We start from the raw sequence: 7500 nt of genomic DNA, 5'->3' as shown, positions 1-7500 counted from the left end.
CTTTTACTTATTGGTGTTTTATATTCAATCTTGTCCACTATTCTAGGTTCAGATGTAATTATTAAGTCTAGTCTCGATGGTTCTTCTTCATTTCTATACCTGGTGTTCTCCTGTATCCATTGTGTCATTGTATGGTCAGTAATCATCTCAAGTAGAGCGTTTCCCCATGAGCCGTCTCCACCCTTTACTGTCATTTCTTCCCAGCAGATTTCTTTGCAATTAAAGTCGCCCATTATAACTATTCTTCCTCCATCTTCCATTATTTTATTTAATGTTATCTTTGTGTCCTCTAACATACTTTTATGTTCACTCCTCCCATGAGGCTGTTTTCGGAGGCACATAATTTATCACAAATTTTCTGCTCTTCTTATCTCTGTCTTCCACTTCTATCATAATCATCTCTACTGTATTCTTTCCATATATGACACCCTTCACGTTTATATCCTTCTTAGTCAGGAACATAACTCCATCCCCTTGCTTTTTCTCTCTGTTTTTAATCCAATAATTATATGCATCATGTCCTACACTGTTGGGTGGTAGTGGGCCTTTTAATTTTGTTTCTACAATTCCCATTATGTCCGGTTCTTTTTCTTTCAAATAATCATTCAGCTCATTCAATCCTGTTATCAATCCATCTATATTTGTGTAAGACACTCTTAGTTTTCTGTCACTTCCATTGTGTTCTCTGTTTCCCTTTTGTTTTTCTCTTGTATGTCGAACTGCCTTAGTTTCATATTCACTACTCTCCAATAGAATCTCTCTTTCTCTGACTCCGTTCTGTTCTCGTTTTTTGTCTTAGCTTCAAGTCTTTTCTGCTTTTCTTCCTCTCTTTCCTCTTTATTCATTTCCCTTTTTATCCATACCTTTTTATATTGTTCACTTGTTGCTAGTTTCCCTGTTTTGGATAAGATATTCTCTGCCGTCGTTTGTGACCTGAATTTAATCTTAATTGGTCTGGTCTTATCTGTACTATACTTTCCGAGCCTGAATTTTTCCTCAATTTCCTTCATAATTTCTGGTTCATCTTCCTGAACTAATTTTAGTAAACTGCTTACTCTTTCATTTTCCTCATTGGTTCTTGAGGTTCTATCTGGGTTATGTTTCTCTTCCATTCCTAATATAATTATACATTTCTTTTTGTCAGCTAAGTCTCTTACTATATTCTCCTTCTGTCTCATCACTTTAATAACTGAGTCTTCAGTTTGTTCTCTCATTTGCTGTTTAATTATATCAGTAAATGCAACTTTACTGTTTTCTTTTATCGACTTCCATCCCTCTCTGTTTTCTTTACTATTCCTCTTCAATTCCTCATTCTCCACCTTTACTTCTTTTAACTGTCTTTTCAGGTTTTCTATTTCATCAGTTAAGTTTTTGTTCGCCTTCTCTAGTTCTTCCAATTTTTCAACCCTCCGTATAATATTGTTAACATGACCGAACCTACGCTCCAAGTCCTCGATCATCTTATCGACCTTCTCTTCTAGTCTTGTCAGTCGGGGGGGGGGGGGGGGGGGTTGTGTCCCCCCCACCCTCTTTAAATCCCTGGAAAATATTCTCATCACTTTCTACTGTATTGCTCTTATCTATACTTCTAATCTTTACATTTTTATTAGACATTTCATCGTCGTCGGGGGGCCGTTTGTTTACCTTTCGCCTGTCTGTCTGGGCCAAGTCTACTCCTTCCTCATTTCCTTCCATTTCCCTCAGTAATCCCTCCCCTTCTCCTCTTTCCCTACTTTCCTACTACCCCACGAGCAATTTCCCCCCACCCTGTAAATACAATAGGCACTTCTCTTTGCGTTGGGATCCACAATACTTCAATTTTCTTCAGAACGTCTTCTAAGCCGTCCGTTCGTTGAAGTGTGTGTGTGTGTGTGTGTGTGTGTGTGTGTGTGTGTGTGTGCGTGTGTGTGTGTGTGTGTGTATTCATACGCACACACATATTGTGTGAATATGTTCTTTCGTTCTTTTTAATTTTCAAACTGTCTAAAAAAGAAATTTCAAGCAAACAATACGAAATATGGTGTAAACCACAAAATATATAAGGTTACCCCTCTATAATATTATTTTCTTTATATCTTATTCAAAGAGTATGTTAAATTAGGAGGACAAACTATACTAAATTTAGTTCATTGACATGTGACTATATGTTATATAATAAGGAAATATCAAAAGCTGACAAATGATGAGTTGTGAGTAAACCCGCCATATGGAGTTGGAGTGTTATGGAGTGAGAGGAGAGATGACAATGGCACAGCAAGTCTGAAAATACAATCACTCCTAAGTCGTAAAGAAGGCAAATAGGAAGTAGAGCAATTGACTAGAAATGAATGGGTAGAAAGTGCCTACTGGAAAATATGGACAGCACATAATCCCACGGAATTTAGTCGATACGATTAAAGAATAAAATTTGGTGTTGGATGGGGAGTGAGTGAGGGAGGGTGTGGGGTGGAGGTGACATCGACTGAGCTTTGAATTTTTTTTTTTATCAATCTATCACGCTCAAGGAACGTCAAACCTAGTACAAAAATGTAGCTATTTACAGAGCAATAGTGACACACAGGACACACTTAGACTATAAACTGACGGAATTTATTATATAGAGTTGAACACCCGCCAAAGTGCGGGTGTTACAAAAGAATTACATCCAAATAATCGCCTTCAGACAAATATTTACAAACATCAAGGGCTAATATTGTCGATGAGGTATCAAAGGGGTTACCATGGGACATTCAGGACAGTAGTTCAGCCAACTGTTGGCATAGGGAGTGTCACGCAGCTTGCACGATGGGTACCTTGGCATGTCTCTGGCCTCACCCATCTGTCACACTATGCGATTTCCGGGTCTGAGGCGGGTACTCACTACGTTGTGCCGTTTCACCATAAGTCCACTGGTATGTGGAAAAGAAGGAAAGTTCTCGTACTGTTGGATGGACACACTTGGAGCCTTCTCAGCATTGCTACGGTGGCGAGTAGGGAGGCAGGTAGCTTGTCATACCATCCGCTTGTAAGAGGGTAGGAGGGCAGTAATAGTAGTAGCAGCTGGTGGACCTACACTACAGGCAGTCCTCGTTATTACTCTCGAGGAGCATCAAACCTTGTAGGAAACAGATTGTTATTTACAGATAATTAGTGACACTTGAGGAACTTTCAAACTATAAATGATAGAATTATTTATATACATTTTAACATCCACCAAATTCCGGGTGTTGCGAGAGGATTACTTCCAAATTATCAACTTCAAGTAAATATTTACAGACATCAAGAAATTATTGTCGATGAGGTGTCAAAGGGGCTACTGTGGGGCACTTAATGCAGTAGTGCTGCAAACTGTTGGCATTAGGGGCGTCACACAGCTTCCACGATGAGTACCTCGACACGTTTCTAGTCTCACCCGCCTACTACACTGGTATGTAGCCAAGCCTGAATTGAGCACTCACAACATTGTGTCGTTCTCGTAGTGCTGGATATACACTTGTATCCTTCTCAGCATTGCTACGGTGGCGAGTAGGGAAGCAGGTAACTTGCCGTACTATCCGCATGTAAGAGGGTAGGAGGGCAATAGTAGTAGTACCAGCTAGTGGATACATACTACTGGCAGTCCTTGCTAGCCAATCAACGGTGTCATTGGCCAGGAGTCCGATATGGGATGGAATCCACAGAAAATGCACCACCTGTGAATTTTAGCGGATTGTGGCCAGTTGTCGTATTTTTTGTGTGTTACCACTTGCTGATGTACAGGACTGATAGATGAGAGAGCGCGGAGCTCTGACTGAGAATCGCAGATGATCAAGCCGTTGTCTCTGGTCCATCTCAACAAAATAGCAATGTTCAGAAGCCCATGTAACTCACAATATGTGGAGCTTGACCGGGTAACGTGGTAGGAGGTATGTGGGAAATTTATGAGGACTTTCATGTGAGTCCTGAGCTTCAAGATGGATGGATAGGACCTCTCTTTTTGTAACACTGTCAACAATATATGTGCGGTTGCGAGATATGCAAACAAACTGAGATGTTATCGCTGTCATCTTCACTTCAGACACGTTATGGTAAAGTTTGAAGGTTCTATTAATCTCACTCAGCTAACGAAGCTTTATGTCTACTGAGGGATTCTCCTTTAACTGGAACTTTTTGCAGTCAGCCCTAGGAGCAAATGCTGGCGCTGTAGGGGCACGCAGCGATGAGGCTTCCCTTGCGGGTGTCTCCTGTGCCACAGGGCGTTTCGCTGCATTTCGATACAGGTACATTGCCCTGGGCAGTAGATTTCTCAAATCGCTTTGAGGATTTGGTAGCAAGGGAAGAGAGTGCACTGCTTCTGTCCGAGGCGTGGGTTATGGAGCGCTTGACGGTACTTGAGGTGCCAGTGGGTTACGTAGTCGGTGGCTAGGTAACAGTGGCCAGTGTGACTGTTTTCCTCACTCATTCTATCCTCATCCCTCAACGCTAGGTCGGCCTCAATGGCCTAGAGGGAGATAGGGCCAGAAGCCTCCATACTGCACGCCTTAGTAGACAAGCAGCTTGAGCCCAACGAGCTTGTGACGCAAAATTACTGTAGTTGAAGTGACGTATCCATGACGTCACATCAGCACCAGTGTCCATGCGCGAACAATTTTAATCCCTGACAGGAAGTGTTTGGGCGGTGGGGTTGAACTTTTTCAAACTCTACAGACTAAGTCCAAGTACCTCGTATTCCCAACAATTGCATGAGCAAGGACTGTACCTTTATGTCGCTTTCTGTGGCTGCTGCTAGGTGGTGGCAGAGTAGATTTTGTAAGATTTTCAGAAAACTGAAGAGCACTCTAGACAGGTTTGTGATGGCCATCTCACTAGAGGAGCTAAGAATGAGATGGGGCCGATGGCTAAACAAAAACACTCTTCATGGTATGTGACAGAGGGTTGATGGAAATGTATGTGATAAAGACCATGCTGGGGAACTAATTACACATATGGCGAATCTTATATAACCGATCAAAATGTGAGAAAGCAAAGGTAAAATCTCACTACCGTTGTATAGAGAGGTAGCCAATAACGAATAAATATGAAAAAATATTAAAGAAATATTAGAAGGTAATAACAGCAATATATATATATATATATATATATATGTGTGTGTGTGTGTGTGTGTGTGTGTGTGTGTGTGTGTGTGTGTGTGTGTGTGTGTGTGTGTGTGTGTGTGTGTGTGTGTGTGTGTGTGTGTGTGTACCTTGGATTTACCTTGAAGCGTTTCTGCCTCAAGGGGATGTTGCTCTACCGATGGAACTTGAGGCAAGGCCACGGCGTAGCCACCACCTTTCAGTTTGTTGTTTGTAGTCCAGCTGGTCAATAATGGAATTGGAATTCGCTGGACGTGATGCTGCATAACCTGGCATGCCCGGTTGATCTGGTAGGGTTAACAGGAATTTGTCAAGTTCCCTTTTGAAAACTTCCGTTTTAACACCTGTAATGTTCCGCAGGTGTTTAGGTAAGAGATTGAACAGTCGGGCCCCCTTCTTTAGATGCTGTTGTGTTGGAAATTCCTGACTTTTGGCGGGCACTCTGATGGCAGGGCCAATTGGGTGCATTTTCTTCCGATTCTATTTTCTTCTGGGGTGATATGGGTCTTCACTGGTTTGATAGGTTCTGTTTTGGTGGAGTGATCTGGCCTTCTAGGGTTTTCCATGTATATATTATCAGATATCTCTCTAGTCTCCTCTCTGTTGAGTAGAGTTCATTTTCAGCCAGTCTTTCCCAGTAATTGTGTTTGTCCACATCTTGGTGAGCTGGAGTTCTTTTGATTGTTGAGGTAAAAGTTCTCTGCAGAGCCTCCAGCTGCATGATGTGGCCTTGTTTGTATGGAGCTCAAAGTTGTAAGCAGTAGTCTATGATAGGGATGACTAGGGCTTTCCATAAGGTTAGCAGAGTTTCTGGTTCTCTGGTGTGGAAGGTTCTAAGTATGTATCCCATTCGTTGTCTGCATTTTTATACTGTTTTTTCTATGTGTTGATCAAATGTAGCATCATCCGATAGTATAATTCCTAGATCTCTTACAGATGTTTGTTGTGTGATATGGTTTCCTTTTGGATCTTTATAATAGGTTTCGTGTTCGTTCTTACCGAACTTTATAAATTCAAATTTGTCTTCATTAAATATCATGTTATCCATTTCTGCCCATTTGTATATTCTATTTAGGTCTTTCTGTAGTTGGAAGCTTTTTTTTTTTTTTTTTTTTTTTTTTTTTTTGCTGGAGATTGTTTTGAATTACCGAGTGTCGTCTGCAAATGATAGTAGTGGGCTGGAGATATCGGTGTTGATGTCGTTGATCATAATCAAGAATAGTATACGGCCAAGGACAGTACCCTGCGGAATGCCACTTATCAATGCTTCTTCTCTTGATGCTATTCCCTCCACATAGGTAATTTGTTTCCGATTTGTAAGGAATGACTGAATCCACTCCCCAAGCTTGCCCCTTATCTCTAGTGATTTGGTCTTTTGAATGAGGATCATATGGTCAATTTTATCATAGTCTTTTGCGAAGTCCAGATATATTGCATCGGCATTTTTGTTCTCTCCAATGTATTTTAGAATGAAATTGTGGAAGCCTATCAGTTCTGTTAGGCATGAACGTTTGCTTCTAAAACCTTGTTGGAAGTCTCTTATTAATTGGTTTTTCTCTAGGAAATGTATAACATGTTTTTTTATGATTCTTTAAAAAAAAATTAATGATATTTGAGGTGAGTGCTATTGGCCTGTAATTTTTCGGTTCCTTTTTGGATTCTCCTTTATGTATTGGAGTGACATTGACAAATTTGAATATTTCTGGTATTTCACCTGTGTCCAGGGACTTTCTCCACAGTGTAAGGAGGGGAGTTGATAATATCTTTTTGCATTCTTTGAGAATGTAGGTGCCTATGCCGTCTGGATCAGGTGACGCTGATGTTTTCATATTGTCTATAGCCTTCTCTATATCTCCCTTTCTTATTTCTATGTCTTATAATGTATCTTTATCTTGGACTGGAGTTTCTTCAGTTGTATGGATATTAGTTAACGGGGTGCTCCAGGCCTTGACATACTGAGATTGAAGGATGTCATCCATTTCTTGTGGGGATGTGGTAGTATGTTGTCCATCTGCCCTAACTAGTGGTTCGATATTGTTTTTTAGTGTGTTCTTTTTTGTATAATTAAAGAAAAATCTGGTATTGTTTTTTATTGCTTTTATGGCTTTTCTTTCACTGTTCATCCTTTCGGTTTCATGAGATTTTTTTCTTTTTTCTAGATCACGTAGTTCTCTTTCAGTTCTATCTCTTTCTCTTATATTGCGCGGACTGTCCTTTTTGTGGTTGTTGGAGAGTGATTTTCCAATTTTGGTTCTCCTCCTCATTAATGTCTTTCTGTATCTATGTTCTTTTGATATCTTTTTCCTTCTTGGTTGCTTCTTGGGTGCGATGGAGTAAATGATTTTCCTTGGGTGTTTTTCTATTATATTCCAGCATTCCTGTGTGTCTTGGTTCTTAAGTTCTTCGTTCC

The 7500-nt window shown here is 40.5% G+C and overlaps 1 protein-coding gene across 1 annotated transcript in view; it reads right to left on the bottom strand.

Annotated features, from left to right (window-relative positions):
* Positions 1 to 2959: 2959 nt before the first annotated feature.
* LOC143039296 (uncharacterized) overlaps positions 2960 to 7500 on the bottom strand; it is a 31632-nt gene continuing 27091 nt past the window's right edge. Inside the window, exon 3 of the mRNA XM_076209170.1 lies at positions 2960 to 3094. The gene's annotated coding sequence lies outside the window, so the exon portion shown is untranslated. The remainder of the gene's footprint in view (positions 3095 to 7500) is intronic.

This window comes from Oratosquilla oratoria, chromosome 26, assembly GCF_046742065.1.
Source record: "Oratosquilla oratoria isolate Oo_2021 chromosome 26, ASM4674206v1, whole genome shotgun sequence".
Classification (NCBI taxonomy): Eukaryota; Metazoa; Arthropoda; class Malacostraca; order Stomatopoda; family Squillidae; genus Oratosquilla; species Oratosquilla oratoria.
Note: the sequence above shows the minus strand (reverse complement) of the source record. Positions and strands in the feature narration are given on the sequence as shown.